This window comes from Carassius carassius, chromosome 9 (genome assembly GCF_963082965.1).
Source record: "Carassius carassius chromosome 9, fCarCar2.1, whole genome shotgun sequence".
Taxonomy (NCBI): Eukaryota; Metazoa; Chordata; class Actinopteri; order Cypriniformes; family Cyprinidae; genus Carassius; species Carassius carassius.
In genome coordinates this window covers 13621158-13640906 of record NC_081763.1, presented here as the reverse complement: position 1 = coordinate 13640906, position 19749 = coordinate 13621158, and the positions used below count along the sequence as shown (strand labels likewise).

Below are 19749 nucleotides of genomic sequence, written 5' to 3'. Positions count from 1 at the left end.
GTCAGTGTACTGTTTGAGTACATGAATTACTCCGGGATATTGGTTTGTTTGAACTCAAGAGGGAGTGTCAGCCACATTAAAAAAAGTTAACAGCTTAAGTCATTTGTGGATTAATGCGTATTGGAGACGCGAACCATTTAAAACGATTCAGTTCGATTTGGTGAACTGGTTCAAGAAGATCCGGTTACATCGAATGATTCGTTCGCGAACCGGATATCATACACTGCAGTGAACGGTCTCACAACAGACACGGAAGAGAAGACAATGCTGAATAAAGTCATAGTTTTTCAGACCAAAATGTATTTTTTAATGCTTCAAATAATTCTAACTGACCCTCTGATGTCACATGGACTACTTTGAAGATGTTTAACTTACCTTTCTGGACATGGACAGTATACCGTACACACAGCTTCAATGGAGGGACTGAGAGCTCTCGGACTAAATCTAAAATATCTTCAACTGTGTTCCGAAGATGAACGGAGGTCTTACTGGTTTGGAACAACATGAGGGTGAGTTATTAATGACATAATTTAGACCTTTGGGTGAACTACCTCTTTAAGTCTTTGGTTCTTAATTGGGATGATTTGAGACCATGAGACCAATAACAATTTTTTTTGTGAATTGGCCTTCTGGAAAGTATGTTAATTTACTGTACATGTACTCAATACTTGCTAGGGGCTCATTTTGCTTTAATGACTGCCTCAGTTCAGCGTGGCATGGAGCTGATCAGTTTGTGACTGCTGAGGTGGTCTGGAAGCCCAGGTTTCTTTGACAGTGGTCTTCAGCTCATCCACATTGTTTGGTCTCTTGTTTCTCATTTTCCTCTTGACAATAGCCCATATATTCTCTCTGGGGTTCAGGTCTGGTGAGTTTGCTGGCCATTCAATCACACCAACACCATGGTCATTTAACCAACTTTTGGTGCTTTTGGCAGTGTGGGCGGGTGCCAAATCCTGCTGGAAAATGAAATCAGCATTTTCAAAAAGCTGGTCAGCAGAAGGAAGCATGAAGTGCTCCAAAATGTATTGGTAAATGTGTGCAGTGACTTTGGTTTACAAAAAACACAATGTACCAACACCAGCAAATTACATTGCACCAAAATCATCACAGACTGCGAATTTTATAAACTTTAGCTAACTTTATGCTTCTGCTATTGAAAGGTGATCAATTTATTCTGGACAATTACACTTACAGCATTCTGCAGTCACTATTTTCTTATAATGAGATATGATTGTTTAATTTTAATCTTTATAACTAGAAGAAATTACTACTTTTTTTAATAGCAAACATAAATTAAATTGATTAAATAATAATAATAAAAAAATAATCCCATTCGTGGAACATTTATAATCTTACAAAAATGTTCTATTTCAAATAAATGTTCTTAAGTCACAATTTCCACAAAAATAATAAGCAGAATATCTATTTTCAACACTGATGAAAGTAAGAAATCTTAAGCATCAAATCAGCATATTAGAGTGATTTGTGAAGGATTATGTGAAAACCAATAATAAAAAAAAACCAATACTGACCAGCAGACTATATATTTCTTCTTACATTTAAAACAGTATTACTTCTTTGTTCTGATGTCTTTATTGGTCTTAGTAGTTTTTATTTTATTTGCCACAGAACAGCTCATTTGCATTTCGATTAGTAAGGAGGTATTTTTATCCCATGGATGTGTGTGTGTTGTAGAAATGCCAAGCTATGATGAGGAGGAAAACTGTGGAGTGATCAGCACCAATGCACAGGGTCGCTGGCACAACAGGGACTGTTCAGTGGCTCTGCCTTACATTTGCAAGAAACGACCTAAAGTCACACTCGACCCCTTCACCACAGGTATGTGTTTAGTGTGTGTATACGCATTTATGGTCTGTGGTTCACATATAAATGTACCGAGCAATGTTACTACTACTTGCACTTATACCTTAAATGATTAAATACGACTTGATTTATTTCAGGGGTAAACCTTGTCTGGCCCAGCCATGCAATTTGAGAATCTTGCCCCAAAACTGCATGTTTTTCTATAGTTTTTTTCTGAAGTTTTTAGTTTGGATTCAGCTGATCTACCTCAAAGTCTGCCTTGGTCTTGAGGATCTCACCTGTGTGTGAAACAGACTCCTGGGCAGATAATGGGCGGTACCACTGTGATTTAGGCTGGCAAAACTTCCAGGCGTGCTGCTATAGGCTGAACTCAGACAACCATGACTGGAGCTCCGCCCACAGAATGTGTCAGAAGATGGAGGCTAACCTTGTCAGCATCCACACCCTTCCAGAGCTTGAATTAATCACTAAGTATATGAAAAAAGGTATACACATGCAAATGTCCATTCATAAATATACAGAAACACATTTGCTTTATCAGTATTTGTCTTTCCAGTAAAAAAAATTAAAATAAAGAAACTGTATTTTTCTTTCTCGAGCATAACCCTCAATTACATTTATTTATTTTCAAATAATTCATAAAATAATAATAATATAAAAGCAATTTTCCAAAGGGGTAAAAGTAATCTTAATTCAATATACATTCTCTGGCAAGAGGTCGTAATATTTTATACAATTTGGCACAAGGTTCATGGTGTTTGAGACTCTATTTTCCTGTGTCTTAGATATAGAGGAGTTATGGACTGGTCTACATGAAACAGCTATGCAGATGAACTTTGAATGGACAGATCGCACTCCAGTCATATTCACTTACTGGCATCCATTTGATCCCATACAATTTCCGAAATGTTAAAGAGGATTGTGTCACCATCCGGGGGCCTCCATTAGAGAGAAACTAACCAAACTAAAAAAAGACACAAAAATACAATAAGAATAAATAAACTAACTGATAAACAAAATGGCACCTACCTCTCTACTAACTTTCCCAATAAATTAACAATACAAGCTTTATAGGTAACAAACCATAACAAATACAGACAAACAAATAATAACTTTCAGAACAAACCAGATTCCTTTTCATAGGCTCCAGTTATCACAAGGGTGTTACACAGGAACACTGTAAAGGAATTAACCAAAATCTCAAGCAAACCAACTAAAGTTTTCTGGGTTGAGAACAGAGTCCACATGATGCAGCCTCCACACACACAGCTTGTGCAATGGTGCATCTTAAGACCTCACGGCTTCCTCTCCTCCTGCAATCCCATCAGATCACCAATCATTGGTGTAACACTTAAATTTAGACTTAACACTTACCCTCGGTCATAAAAAAGATACCATTAAACAAATATTTAATATATACTCTCTTTATGTTGTTTAAAATAATTTAAAGACTGAATGCAAAATTATTGCAACATAAAAATATGTTTAAAAATGTTAATGTTAGGCGGGATTAATCGTGTAAAATCTCTGAAGAAAATTTGCGATTAATTAGGTGTTTTTTTTAATCGATTGAAAGCACTAATAAAAAATTATTTAGTATATAAAAATTTATATCATGGCAAACGTATAATTTTAGGGTGAAATAGCAAGACATGTTCTTAAAAAGAGTTTGCGTGAAGTTTGTGAGTTTAAGTGTACAGTTAAAGCAGAATGTGTTTTGTAGCAAATCTTATCCCTGTAGAACTGTCAGAATGATGTTAATTGATATGAATCTAGAATCTAGATGACCACGGCTGCAAACAGGTAAATCACCCTGGCTTTTCACTCTGTTGGCTTTCTCATTTTGTTTCTCATTCCTCTTTGTCATTCTTCATTTTTCATTAGCTTTAATCCTCTAATTACCCTTCCTTATTTTGTTCTCTGCAGCTTCTGCAGTTTTCTGTTTAGCTGGATTTCTCCCCCTATACACTTTCTGTGTTTCTCTTTCTCTCTGCATAAAGCAATTGGCATTCTCATTGCCTAACATATGTCGTCCCTCCATACAATTTATCCAGGCCTACAGCAGATCTACATGAAAGCCTTTTTGTTTTAAATAAGCTGTGCGTTATTACTGTTACTTTGCTGTGACCCAGGTAAAAGGCATCTGTTAAATAAGAGCTGTGACCCTGGATTCCATCACCTATGTTGGAGTTCAGAGGTCACTTTGTGGATACCCTAAAGCTTGTGGAAACCATCTGTTTGACTAAGTTACTTTTTTTACCTGAATAAAACTGGTCTCACCTATGCGAAACTTAGGTACTGTGGGATTCCAGGGCTTTGCTGTTTGGTTGTAAAGTGTTCTGATTTTTGATTCTGAATATTTTAGCATGTTGCTTGGGTGTTCTGGGTGGTTGCTGTATAAAACGTTTATAAATCATACAGTTTTTTTGAGAAAGTAAAAATGCACAAAGTTTCCTGTTAGGGTTAGGTGTAGGGTTGGTGTAGGGCCATAGAATATACAGTTTGTACAGTTTAAAAACCATTACGCCTATGGGATGTCCCCACTTTTTCACAAAAACAAACGTGTGTGTGTGTGTGTGTGTGTGTGTGTGTGCATGTTTTGTTCTTTTTTTGATAATTATTTTAATTAATTTTATTGTTTTGCCATTGGTCTAATTTATATTGGTCAATTTCACCTACTTACAGAACCAGCTTTTAGACCAGCATGAATTCATTGCTAGTCCAGACTGGTTTATCCCAACCTGTCCTCCAACCAATATGCTCTTATAGGTCATTTGTCCAAATCCCTGAAATACGACCCATCAGAGCGTATACTACAATTGCGCCCCTATCGGCAAAAGGTTGTTTTCATATTAATGTTTTGTACTCTTTTGTTTGCACTCTGGTTTGCGTTTCATGTAGCTAAGTTGGCAGATTATTGCGTTATACCTTGATATGTAATCATGCTATCATGGGTTCGATCCCAGGGAACGGACGTGCACGAAAATGTATATGCTCAATAAATCATAATTTAGCATGATTTCTGTGAGGGTGATTTTCCTCATTCTCACTTTCTAATGAAATGCGTGAACGAACACCAATCTTTTTGATTGGTGTTCGTTCAGGCATTTCATTAGAAAGTTTAAACTAAAATAAAGAATAATAATTTAACAATAATCTAATCTAAAATAACTAGACTTAAACATATGCTGAACTGAAACATATGAACATATGAAACATTTACCAATTAATATTTTTTTCAAGCAAGGACAATATAATGCATTATAACATAGAACACTTCTTTTTTTCTTTCTCTCTCTGGTGAATCTCTTCAGGGTTGGAGATGGCACAGTCCTTCCTGTTTCAGGGTTGGAGAAGAATCTCTAACCTTTAATGATGCAAAAGGAGTGTGCACTAGTAACAATGCTACACTCGTCATTATTAATAACAGGTACTAGACACAAGCCTTGCAACATGGACAGGATTTGTATTTATTTTTTCCCCGAAACTGATGGATTATGATGTAACTTATGAGGAGCATATGTGCTTGTTTGCAGGTTTGAGCAGGCCTTTGTTAACAGCCTGGTGTTTGGACGATCTGACGATCAGTTCTGGCTTGGCTTGTATAATGACAACAAATTCGGCACTTTCCGCTGGATAACGGGAGAGGAGCTCACATACAGCAACTGGAACAGAGATGAGCCGGGTGTATGACATGACCATGTGTGCTCCTGAATAGTTTGTGTCTATAAATCATTCCCTTTATCATTTGGTGCTAAGCCATAAAAATGCTAAAGATGAACCTGCTTTTTGTCTTTGGTGTTGCAGCACAGATAAAGGCAGGCTGTGTGGGGATGGTGGCAGGGCAGGCCATGGGTCTGTGGGAGGTGAAGGACTGTGCCAGTGTCCGCTCCAAATACATCTGCAAACAGAATCAGGACTCTTTCATACCCAGCCCTCCTGTACCCCAGCCTACACCCTCCCCGACAGGAACATGCCCATCAGGATGAAAAAGCACTGATAAGTTCCGCTACTGCTACAAGGTGTGTCTGTTTGTGTTGAGTTGAATTGTACACCATTCAAAATTGAAAAGACTTCTAAATTCCAATTTGAATTGAAATTACAGATCAGTAATTAAAATATATCATTCCAAAATATGAATCATATTATTACCCAGCTCTTTTTATAAATGTGTATATACTGTATATTATATCCAGATTTATACGCAGAGATTCAGTAACACCCAGCTCATCAAAATAAATGTGTGTATATATATATATAATTTATATTATATCCAATTGTATCTACTTTATCCCCAGTATACTGTACTTACTATAAAGCAAATCAACTATAAAGCAAAAAAAAGTGCTTTATTGCTTGTATTGTTGCAAAATATAAACAATAGTATCACTCTAATCTGCTGAATGTGACTATAAAGTATGAAGATATTAAGATATTATAAAAATGTACTTCATGACTTACTGATAAGTGTATTTTTATATTATAGCAACAATTTAAACATTTAAGATTACACATGGTGGAAATATAACATTCATTTTATAAAACTGGTAAAAGAAAACATTTATGTTCCCAGATTGCTCTATTTTAACATAGAGTTCTGCTCAAAAGTTTGCATTTCTTTTGTAGATAAAAAAAATATATTAAAATGTTAATCATTAAAAAAAGGGTAAAAAAAATTCCATTTTTTATTGTATTTAGTACTGTCATGAATAATCTACTTCACATAACAGATGTTTACATATAGTCCACAAAACAAAATAATTTGTATGATTTTTTTTTTTTTTTTATTACCCCCTTCAAAAGTTGTGCTGATACCTGGATGATTCATGACTGTTTTCATGTTTTGTCATAGTTCTTCATGAGTCCTTTGTTTGTCCTGAGCAGTTCAACTTCCCACTTTAGAAACTGTTCTTCAGAAAAAAATCCTCCTGGTCCTGCACATTCTTTGGTTTTCCTGCATCTTCTGCATATTTGTTTTCCAGCTGTGGCTATATGATTTTGAGATCCATCTTTTCACACTGAGGACAATTGAGGGACTCATGCACAACTATTACAAAAGCTGCAAACATTCACTGATGCTCAAGAAAGAAAATGATGCATAAAAATCTTTCTTTTTTCTTTGATGGCTGTAATACTTGAATTTTATTTTACTTTTTTTTAACAGTTAAGAAAATTACTTTAATTGGCTTTAAATATCAGGGAATAATAAGTCATCATTAATGACTGGGGTGTGTGGTCAGCTCATCGCTGTGCTTTTGTAGGTCTATCATGCAGGTGCGCTGGAGAAGAGATTGACCTGGATTCAAGCTCACAGGTTCTGCCAGAAACATGGAGATCAGCTCGCCAGCTTTGGCACACCAGAGGAAGAGACTTATGTCTTCCTGATCATCCATGAAGCTTTCGGGTAAGTTTCTTAAATCCAGCCCTAAAGCAACACTGTGTGTGTGTTTGTAATGAAAGAGGGCATGATTTGTGTGAGAATGAATACAATTTCCTTTATTCATCAGTTTTTACTCTCAGATTCCCCTAGACAGAATATTTTGAGGCTATGTTTAAGATAAGTTATGACTTTGAACCGGATGCTTCTTGTGGGCCTGTTAAAGGTATAGCAGTGTCTAACAGCTCTGCCTTCTGATTGGCTGTGTGGGCAGGGGGGCGGAGGATCATTTGCAGCACTGGCTGTGGATTGGAATTTCCCGCAGGAATAGTGACAGTTGGACATGGAGTGATGGATCAGCTGTGAGTTTCTTAAAATAATATTTTTATTGTATTTCATTGTACTGCACCAGTGTGAATGTGTACATAATTAATATTTAGATAACATTGATGGCTATTTTAATAATAGTTCATGATTATTTATGATATTCAGTATGATTTAAAGCTGCAGTCCGTAACTTTTGGCACTCTAGCGGTTAAAAAACAGAATTGCGTGCATCTTGCGGAAGAACATTGTAGCCAGAGCTACTTGTCTCTGTCTATCAGCTCTTTCACACAGTAATACCAGTAAATTGCCGTAAAATTACCAGAACGACTTTACCGGTAAATTCAAAAATGCGCTGTTCACACAGTCAACAACATTCCATCTTTTTTCCGGAAAAGCACCATTCACACATCCATTCCAAAATACCGGTAAATTATGTGACGTCATTAACCTCTAAACAGCTGTGCTTGTATTTTTAAACATGGAGGGTAATACGTGTTCAGTATTTCTGTTGATGGTTTCATTTTTGTTTCAAACTTTAGTATTCATGCAACTGCTTTTGTCATGGAGAGACATCGTAATAGACGACTGGTTTAAATAATCACCATTAATAAAACACCCGATGCTGTCGGGAGCTGACCAATTTATTGAAAATCGGCTTGAAAGGATTAATAGCACAATGAAGTTGCGATTGTAAATTGCAGTCTGTAAGACGCGCGACATTGCAGAAAAGGTGCCTTCACAAATCTATGCTGATGCAAATTCATATCAAATAGTCCGTCAGCGCAGATAAACAGTTCTGCATTCAAATTGAGTTCAAAAGATGTCGCAAAGCACCGGAAAAAGTAATTACCATGAATGTGACAGAGGGAAATAGTAAAAATATATTTGAATGATTTACTAATAAACTAGTGTTTTCTGAGTCTGTGTGCCAAGGATGAAGTTGCCTGACTCATCATCTCCTCATTAGACGCGCCTTCTATACGGATTATAATTGTATTGAGATTTTTGTTTGTTTGTTTGTTTTTATTATTTCGTTAAGTAGTAATTTAAAGCTTTCTATATATTTATTTATCATGTCTGTGAGGTATTCGCTGAGTTTCGGCTTATTTTTGTAAGCTCTCCTGTTCAAGACGAGACAGCAGAAAGCATGTTTGTTTTCTATATTTTATATATAGGCCTATATTTTATATTTTTTTATTTTATATTATGATCGCCCTGGCACTTATATGTCCCAAAAAAGCGTGCTTTATCTTGCACTCTCCGCACAAAATATTCGATATAGCGCACATGTATCTGGGTTTAATGTTAAAACTACATGCTTGAACTGTTTTATATCTTTAGATTTTATTTTAGACAATTCGTGATGATTTGAGAAGGCTAAACTGATTAAACATAGGCTATGTAAACTCTCTCTCTGTGCTGGCCGCTTTAAAAACAAAACTTGTAGGCCTGTTTAACGATCAAAAACTGCTCCAAACATACAAAACTGAGCTATTTTAATAGATGAAACAGTAGTATAAGCTGTTTTTGGAGAATTGGGAAAAAAGACGGGCTGAACATCCTCAAGTGAGTTGCGGGGCAAACCGAAAGTTGATGCCGAATGTCCACTCTTCTCTTCTCCACTGCTCCGACTTCTCGTTTGTACCATATGTGTTTTTACCTATGTAAAAACTAAAATAAGTTGTAAAACTTAAAGTTATTATTATAATTTTTTTATTGTGTTCGGCATGGTGGTCCGCATGTGATTTCATGACATACCGCGGGTTGAGATCCACTTGTCTAGTGCTACAGGATTAGCCGGACACCCAAATAGATTGACAAAAGTCATAATAGGAACAAGAAATACTTCCACTACTACTTCGTTTGTGATGGTTGTTTAGTTTTATTTTTATTTATTTTTTTAGATATTAAGATGCAATCTTTTCAGTTTATTGATGACCTGACTTTGTCCTGTGAATGCATTGCTCTCGGAGACAGTTAACAGTTATTTTAACATACGTTACTGCATCACTAACAGTTTCTCTCAGATGATGACATATTTCTTCATCCGCCCGGATAAGGAGGAGCACTTTAATTTCACTGTCGCTTCAGTTGGATGACATTTATTTTATTTTCTTAAACAGTGCGTGAATGCGTCACATTGTTATGATTGGCTCGGAGTAGACGTCTTACGTCACCGCGTTCTGAACTCGTACGTGCTCATACCGGTAATTTTCCTTCTGCGTTCACACACTGCAGAATTCCGGCAATTTACTGGTTATGTTACAACTTCTCATACCGGTAAATTGCCGGAACGAATTTACCGGTATTTTTGAAAAGATCCTGTTCACACATGATCTCTTTACGGCAATTTACCGGTAATTTTCCGGAAAAGTCTGTATGTGTGAAAGAGCTTTATGTCTATGGTTAATCACACAGGTACTGGGCTACTCCGCAGCGATACCTACCCTAAAATAATCTGAATATAAACACTTATTACAGGTGTACCATACTGATTCAGGACAAGCAAAAACACAGTTCGGAAAATAGACTATATTTTACTCACTTATTATATAAATTCTGTAAATTTTTAACACAAAGTTACTGACTGCAGCTTTAAGAGGAACACATTCTGAACATTATCCATGGGGCTGTGGACATATAATGTATAAGACAAACAAATAAATGATTATAAGTTGGAAAACACTGTACTATATATTCATAGAGCAGGTGTTGTCCAACGCCCCCATATTAATATTTGAAAGCCCAAATTTTAATCAATGGCCAGTCCGACTACAGTTATTATAGTTATAGTAACAGTATTTAAATTAAAAAGCAATATAATATAATAATTCTAATTAAAATAATTACATTTCAGGAGTCCAAAACTTAATTGTTCATAAAAAAAATATATATTTGCTTTAAAAATAAATATATAAAAAAATAAATGCTTTTCAAAAGCAAACCTACGCCCATGGTAGCATGGTTTTGTTTTGTGCTTCCCTTTCTTTAGCATTGTACCTACAATAGCAACTTTTTGTTAGAGATTCTAACATTTAAAAGTCCTTTTTTTTTCTTTCAGGTGACATATCAGAACTTTGACAGGGGGAATTATGGGTCTGCTGCGTGTGGAGCAGCTAACATGGCTGACACCAACTGGCTGGTATCACACTGTGAGTCTGAGCTAGACTGGATCTGCAAAATACCGAAAGGGAAGGTGGAAGAGGAACCTGAGAGCCATGAAGGTCTGTGGCAGTGCACTCTTTTTTGCCTTTGAGAATATAAGACTGTAATATTATCAAAAGAAAAAGCTTCACAAGTTAGTTTGGAGCTGAAAATTATTTTGAAACTGAGTAATGTGACATTATTGTACATTTGTGTGTGTAGACACTGGTTTAGAATGGGTTGATTTTGAGGACGCCCAGTATAAAATGATTAAACATCGCTCCACGTGGAACCAGGAATGTAATACAATTTCATGATTACGTTAAGTAACAGTTAGCTAATCAGTAACTAATGTATTATGTCATACCTCCTGAAGAACTACTATTAATTATCTACTAGTTAGGGTTCAAGAGAAATGACTATGAAGTAACTACTAATGAACAGTTATACGCAATTTCATTGAATTGTGACCCTTTCATATAAATGTTATTAGCAATAGTAGTAGTAGTATGAAAATGCAATATTAATAAATGCAATACATTTCCAATAGGAACCCCACTATGACTCCAGTGCCTTGCGATAACTTACCTTAGTTTTTATATTTTATATATAGAACTGTATGTGTGCCTCCGCAGCATATACCACATTATCATTAATTCAATTTCTGTATGTAAGGCAAAGCCTGAGGAAAAGTGAAAAAACAGGTAACCAATTAGTGATTAATAAAGAATTATCAAATAATTCTGCAGGACTTATTTCAAACCTGAAACATTAGGCCTATTCTAAAGTGAAAATGTTGAGAACCCATTAGTAATTAATAAAGAATTATCAGATAATTCTGCAGGAATTACTTAGAACCTGAAACAGTATTCTAAAGTGAACCTATTAGTAAATAATAATAAACTACATCATTTTGACTAAAAAACCCCTATAAAATAATCATAAACTTTGTAAAATACACGACACAACTTGTTTACAATGTTTATTTCAGATGAGAACATTTCTTAATACAGCATATTTTATTCCATTTGAACATGTATACTGCCCACATTTTAACTAATTAAACAAACATTTCATAATCAAAAGTTAAACATTTAGAAGCAAACAAAATCCATATTTCATTTCCATTATAGGCTAATAAGTGGACTTTAACAAAGTTGCTACGGTAGTAGTACTTTGTACTTGTCCTTTTACTCAAGTAATTTTGAAAATGAATAAGCCTACTTATAATTTTACTGGAGTAATATTTTATTGGGGTATCTGTACTTTTACTCAAGTACTTGATTTGTGGGCCACAGCCTGATTATTATAGTGATTATTTGCGTATAACTGTTCATTAGTAGTTATTTCTAGTTATTTTTCTTGAACCCTAACTAGTAGATAATTAATAGTAGTTTTTCAGGAGGTATCACAGAATATATTAGTTACTGATTAGCTAACTGTTACTTAACATAATCATAAAATTATATTACATACTGATTAGTTAACACATCTTCCTTAGTAGTTAACAGTAGTGAGTTAAGTGTTAATGAATAATCACCTGTAAGTTCTTCAATAATTTCTTATTAGTTATGTAGTAAGTAAGAAACAGTATTCTAAAGTGTTACCGAATAAACTTAGTAAAGAAAGAAAAGAAAAATGGAGATGAGAGCTTCCTAAGGAACCCTCGAAACAGACGTTCTCTCAGATGAAATGCTCGGACCAAGTGCTCAGACGAAAAAACCGTTGAGAGCTTCCTGGGTCAGTCTCTTATGGAGCGACTGGTTCACGCCTCTGTTCACGCGAACAACCAATGAACGTCCACGATCCGAAGCGGGAAAAAGTTCCTTTGTCTCTGGGGAAACACCCACTCGCGTAAATTATGGTGTTGTCAGAATCCAGCAGTTATTCCAGCGAGCTGGGCTTTCCTGTTTCTCCCAGTTGGGTCATAAAGTTTTATGACCTGGTCAGCGGTAGTGTTACAAAATCTATTTTACAACATTAATTAGGAGAAACATTTCCAAGTTACAAGTCAGAAAATTATAATCATCGCATAACAGGGGTAGCCAGTTATGCAAAGCACAAACCTATCAAACACATCTTAGTAATGATTTACATGATGAGTGTAAAGAAACGTTTGTTTGTGTGTGTGTGTATGTAAAGGTGCAGAAAGCTCCTCAAACGTGACTGTTGAATGTCTGTCAACACTCAAGGGGGCCATAAACAATTTAAATCCAGCCCTGCTGGCGCCAGGCCGGTCATTTAGCTTGTAGAGAGTTTGGTTTATATGCATGAGTTCACAGGCTAAAAGCTTTGGGTTTTAGCCAAGGAAAGTGCATTGTTTTAGATTCAACGAGCCATGATTCATTAATTCAGAACCAATGAATGAATGAACTGCTCATACATTACATGCATAACGAATATCTTTATAGTTGCAAAGACTACAGTCTCAAATCCAAAGAGATATTCTTTATCAAAGTTAAGACTTGTCTACACCCCCCTAAAACACCTTGGTTAAACACACACCCCCACATGTCTACATCACTGTGGGAAGATTTGCATAACGCTGCCCACATTCACACAAAGAATGAACGAGTACCTTTTATTCTATCTGTTGCCGCCGGCACCATTTCGTGGAGAAGCTCTGAGTTTCAGTGTGAAAGTGAAACTCCTTTTTTTTGGCATCATCATATGACCCCTTTAAGGCTATATGCACTTAATCTTAATGCTGTATGAAAAGTATTTGCAATACTAACCAAGAATTGCATGTTTACTGTGTCCAGATGTCCAGCAAAGAAAATGACCTGTGGTGGATTGGTTTACGACGGGAGATTAAGATGGTCTGATCGTTCTGTGCTCAATTATGTGTCCTGGGGACTAGGAGAGCCTCGACCAATCAGCAAAGAGCCCAAATGTGCCCAAATCTCCGCTTCAAAAGGTTTGGTTACTTTTACACACACATATAGAATCAGAAAATATGTCATCTGCACTTTGAATTTGACATGCACCAGTTTTGACTGCACATTTTAAATAAACTTAAAGAGAGTGCACAGATTTAATGTTCAGGCATTTTGAAGTTATTTTGGGGAATGATATGTGATTGAACTGCAGTGAGTTTAGTGAATTACTTTAATGTTCTCTCAGGTGACTGGTCAGACCAGAGCTGTCACATCGATCTGCCATATGTGTGTAAAAGGGTGAATGTGATGTGTACCATCGCTCCCACACCTGCTCCTCCTCTCATGCCTGCTGGCTGTTCCCAGGGCTGGAGTACTTTTCTACAAAAGGTGAAAATTCACTCCCACCGCAATCCACTTGTATACATTATTACACTTGCAAGGCTGGAACAAAGTTTTCCTTTTCCACTGTTTTTTTTTTTTTGCAAAAAATGTAGTTTTGCTGATAATTTGAACCTTTTTAGATAATCAGTTTTTTGCATACTGTGTATAAACTTTATAAACTGTATATATATATTTTTAAGACATTTAAGATTACATTGACTTAAATTAATTCCAGTCATATGTCTTTCAAAGTCACACATTTCATTTTACTTTTGTAATGTAACATATTTCTATGAGAAATGGGATATTCATTGATAAATATGCTAGGCGGGACTTGATTTTGTCAGAAATTGATTAGATCAAGAAAAGTTATCTATATCTGACAGATTTTTTGGAGAGGAGGGAGTGTAAAAATCTGATTGATTGGTAATGGCAGACTAAAAGGAAACTTATTTTTGTAATGAAGCAATATATTAAATTTTGATTACTTTTTTTCATTTGAAATGTTAGAAAATACAGTTCTAGCAAAAAATAAATATTTTAAAAATGATTTTCTTTCAGAAATGTTCATGTTGCACAATTTCTTATGTCAGTAATCTCTGAATTCTGTCTTTTCCCTCGTTCTAACAGTGTTATAAGGTGTTTGGAGAGGAGCTGTCGAGTCGTAGCACTTGGGAATCTGCATCCAACACGTGCCTGACACATAGAGCCACGCTAGTGACAGTGCCAAACCACAGAGTTCAGGGTAAATCAAACTCATGACACACACACCACAGAAGGGAAGCTAAGTTACATTAAATTGATAGTTCACACTTCAAAAAGGTAAAATAACCAAAAATGTGAAAGTATAAGAATCATAGACAACTTTCATGAATATTGGGACTGACATGCTCCAATGTGTGTGGCACTTACTGCCCTCATTTTGTTTTGTGTTGCATTATCTTGTGTAAATAGAAACTGACTAAGCTATGCATTTGATCTATTTCTTTCTCTCTCTTCAGCGTTCCTTGTGACTCTGCTGCCCAGCAGCAGTTTCCATGTGTGGGTGGGGCTCACTTCAGGATCACAGGCTCAGTTCATGTGGCTTGAACCTGGTTTGCTTAGCTACACTAACTGGGCCCCCGGAGAACCAGTGGACAACAGACAAATGAAAAGCCCGGTATTGGATCTGTCTGTCTACATATCTATCATTTATAAATCCAGCCATCCATCAGTCAGTCTGAGTGTGTGTGTGTGTGTGTGTGTGTGTGTGCCATTAGGGTAACTGCATAGTGCTTCTCCATGGTAGTCCTCCCCAAATGATGGGCATGTGGGCGTCTTGCAGGTGTGATGCAGAGAAACACGGCTTCATCTGCATGAAAGATAAAGGTACAGGAATATCTCAAATTCACTGGCTCACAAAAATATGCATTGTATAATATTCCCTGAACCACTAAAATACCCCATGTGCATGTGTTTCCAGACCCTACCTTGCCCCCTGGTGTGGACCCTCTTACCCCATCATTAGATGGTGCATTAGTATTTGATGGCGTGCAGTACCGGATTTTGCATAAGCCTCTGGACTGGCGTGGAGCACTGTATTTGTGTGACTCCATTAATGGAACACTGGCAGTGGTGCGGGATCCTCGGCAGCACGCCTACCTCACACTCCTCCTCAGCACGCTCCGCAAACCCTCCTGGATCGGACTACACAACGACGGGGTGAGACATTGTGTGTGTGTTGGATGTCTCTTCGTCTGACATGTCAGAGCTTCAGCAAAAGCTTCTTGTATTTCCAGGCTCAGAGCTACACATGGCTGGGTGAAGAGGAGCTCACATTCAGTGACTGGCGGGATGGAGAGCCTAATCAAATGTATGGATGTGGTCACATGACCGTTGAGGGCCAGTGGGCCATGGCTGCTTGTACAACCCGAATTCCGGAAAAGTTGGGACGTTTTTTAAATTTTAATAAAATGAAAACTAAAAGATTTTCAAATCACATGAGCCAATATTTTATTCACAATAGAAAATAGATAACATAGCAAATGTTTAAACTGAGAAAGTTTACAATTTTATGCACAAAATGAGCTCATTTCAATTTTGATTTCTGCTACAGGTCTCAAAATAGTTGGGATGGGGCATGTTTACCATGGTGTAGCATCTCCTTTTCTTTTCAAAACAGTTTGAAGACGTCTGGGTATTGAGGCTATGAGTTGCTGGAGTTTTGCTGTTGGAATTTGGTCCCATTCTTCCCTTATATAGATTTCCAGCTGCTGAAGAGTTCGTGGTCGTCTTTGACGTATTTTTCGTTTAATGATGCGCCAAATGTTCTCTATAGGTGAAAGATCTGGACTGCAGGCAGGCCAGGTTAGCACCCGGACTCTTCTACGACGAAGCCATGCTGTTGTTATAGCTGCAGTATGTGGTTTTGCATTGTCCTGCTGAAATAAACAAGGCCTTCCCTGAAATAGACGTTGTTTGGAGGGAAGCATATGTTGCTCTACAACCTTTATATACCTTTCAGCATTCACAGAGCCTTCCAAAACATGCAAGCTGCCCATACCGTATGCACTTATGCACCCCCATACCATCAGAGATGCTGGCTTTTGAACTGAATGCTGATAACATGCTGGAAGGTCTCCCTCCTCTTTAGCCCGGAGGACACGGCGTCCGTGATTTCCAACAAGAATGTCAAATTTGGACTCGTCTGACCATAAAACACTATTCCACTTTGAAATAGTCCATTTTAAATGAGCCTTGGCCCACAGGACACGACGGCGCTTCTGGACCATGTTCACATATGGCTTCCTTTTTGCATGATAGAGCTTTAGTTGGCATCTGCTGATGGCACGGCGGATTGTGTTTACCGACAGTGGTTTCTGAAAGTATTCCTGGGCCCATTTAGTAATGTCATTGACACAATCATGCTGATGAGTGATGCAGTGTCGTCTGAGAGCCCGAAGACCACGGGCATCCAATAAAGGTCTCCGGCCTTGTCCCTTACGCACAGAGATTTCTCCAGTTTCTCTGAATCTTTTGATGATGTTATACACTGTAGATGATGAGATTTGCAAAGCCTTTGCAATTTGACGTTGAGGAACATTGTTTTTAAAGTTTTCCACAATTTTTTTACGCAGTCTTTCACAGATTGGAGAGCCTCTGCCCATCTTTACTTCTGAGAGACTCTGCTTCTCTAAGACAAAGCTTTTATAGCTAATCATGTTACAGACCTGATATCAATTAACTTAATTAATCACTAGATGTTCTACCAGCTGAATCTTTTCAAAACTGCTTGCTTTTTTAGCCATTTGTTGCCCCCGTGCCAACTTTTTTGAGACCTGTAGCAGGCATTACATTTTAAATGAGCTAATTAAGTGGATAAAAGTGTAAAATTTCTCAGTTTAAACATTTGCTACGTTATCTATGTTCTATTGTGAATAAAATATTGGCTCATGTGATTTGAAATTCCTTTAGTTTTCATTTTATTAAAATTTAAAAAACGTCCCAACTTTTCCGGAATTCGGGTTGTAATACGAAATTAAACGCCATCTGTGAAATTAACACGGGTAGGAAAATGTTAGAGTATGCTTCTGTTTGTGTGGCATGCAGTATGTACATTTTGTGTTTGCATTGAATTTCCAAACGAAGTAGCCTACAACACTGGTTGAAATGTGCAGTAGTCATCCAAGGTTGACTCATTATTTAATTTGGACACAGGTTTTCTATGCCATTTTAAATAATAACAGGCAATATTCAGTGTATACCAGATTTATTTTATACTATTATAACATTCTCATACATTATAAGAACATCTATTTTTTTTTTTTAAGTTCAAGTCTTTCATATAATGTTCATATTTATTTTATTTTTACTTAAATTACTTAAAAAAATAAGTTTTAATTTAATTTTAAAGTTAACAATAACTGCAATGGTGTATACAGTGCAGTATGCTCCGTATTCTATTTTAGATGTAACCTGTGTCTGAGGTGTTATTTTTGCTAAAATATTTTGCAGGGGTGTTCTAATAGAATGTTTTGCTTGTTCTGTTCCTGTGTCAGAGAGAAGGATTGACCACAGGTGGATGTATCCAGGTTTTTGCCCAGAGCCTGTAGGTAATTGGTCCTGGGTTCCTTTCAGAAATCACTGCTACTCGTTCATCCTCCACGAGCTAAAATTTAAACACGAGGCCATACGCATGTGTAACAAAGGTAACATCCACATACAGGCAGAGGAACATATTACACCCATTATACTTAAGTAATCTTGTTTTTTCTTTTCTCAGTGGGTGCTAAGCTGTTGTCAATATTAGATGAAAATGAGAACAGTTTTGTATGGGAGCACATGCAAAGTTTTCAACAACAGACCCACGGTGCTTGGCTTGGAATGATCTTTAACTACAAAGGCAAGTTAAATGAATAACACTTGTTCCCTTTATTGACCTGCAATTTAGATCTCCTTTATCTAGACCTGTGTGTATGTGTTTGATTCCACAGAAGGCAGTCTGGAGTGGTCAGACAGTCAAGTAGTGGACTACAGTAACTGGGAGCAGCAGGACGCTAATCTGAGCATGCTGTCGACCAACAGCTGCTTCTGGGTTCAGAGCAACACTGGCCTCTGGAGGCCCGGGTCCTGCAAAAACTGCACACATGGAGTCATCTGTAAACGTCCACGAGGTATGGAAAGTCACATGAAGAGCCCTCCACTAAAATTTGCAAAGGTGGCTGTGAAAATAATTTTGCATATTTTATCTTTTTAATCTTTCATTCAAAAACCTTTCAATTAAATAAAACAATTGAATGTGGGGGAATATATATATATATTTTTTTCAATTGCATGTTTGCCACAATTATTGGCACCCCTAGAAATTCTTATGAGTAAAATTATGAGTTCATTTCATGGAGAAATGTCCAAAAAATCCTGTCTAAGTTGACCTCATGGAACAAAAAGATGAGGATGAAATCCTAATATAATTATAATATCAAATATTTTCCTCTTTTTTTTTTTAAATAGGAATCACAGCAGAGCCTGAAGTTCAGTGTAAGTTCTAATAATTTTTAACCTCATATTTATTTATATGTAGACAAAGTTGAAAAACATGAAAAACAAAAAGTTGGTTTGAAGGTTTTGTTTGAATATAATTATCTCTTTCTTCCAGCTGCGGTCGATCATCATGTATTAATTCAGGTCCTGGTTGCAGCACTCGTTCTGATTGCTCTGGTGGTGGGAGGGATTTATCTGTATCGTAGGTGGAGCTTCGGCTCCACGGGCGCCTATGAGAGCGCTCGGTACAGCCGCACTAACTCCTCCCCCTCCGAAGAAGCTGAAAAAACATTCTCGTTTCAGACCTGGAGTTAAACGAACAGGGCCAATAATGCTGGATATGTTCAAACTGATTCAAAGCACCTAGGAAAACAAATCTGCTATGGCAACAACTGACTGAGAGAATTTATGCATAAAGAAAAACAAAAGATCTGCAGTTTTGTTTTTGTGTTTATTTTTCCAGAGACATTGAGAGAGCTGTGTAGAGTGCAGCAGATAATATCAACAGAACTCGTTTACATCCATTAAAGCCTGTCAACCAATCAAATTCCACCATCTCAGAGGAGTTCTTTGGATTGGCTAGTGTGGAACATTATGGAAATACACCTCGGTTACGTATGTAACCTTGGTTCCCTGAATAGGGAACGAGATGCTGCGGTGACGTCACCACGTATGGGAACACCTTCGGTGTGACGAATGTCTGAAGCCCTATACCATCCCGCCAATCTTATTGGCCAAATAGCGCGTGGCACCGCCCAGCATTGAGAAGAAGCCACTGCTCTCGTGGAATGACCTTTT

General features: G+C 37.0%; 1 pseudogene; it reads left to right on the top strand.

Moving 5' to 3' along the window:
• The window catches only part of LOC132148736 (C-type mannose receptor 2-like), an 82680-nt pseudogene extending 63313 nt beyond the window's left edge, over positions 1 to 19367 (top strand).
• The last annotated feature ends 382 nt before the right edge of the window (positions 19368 to 19749 follow it).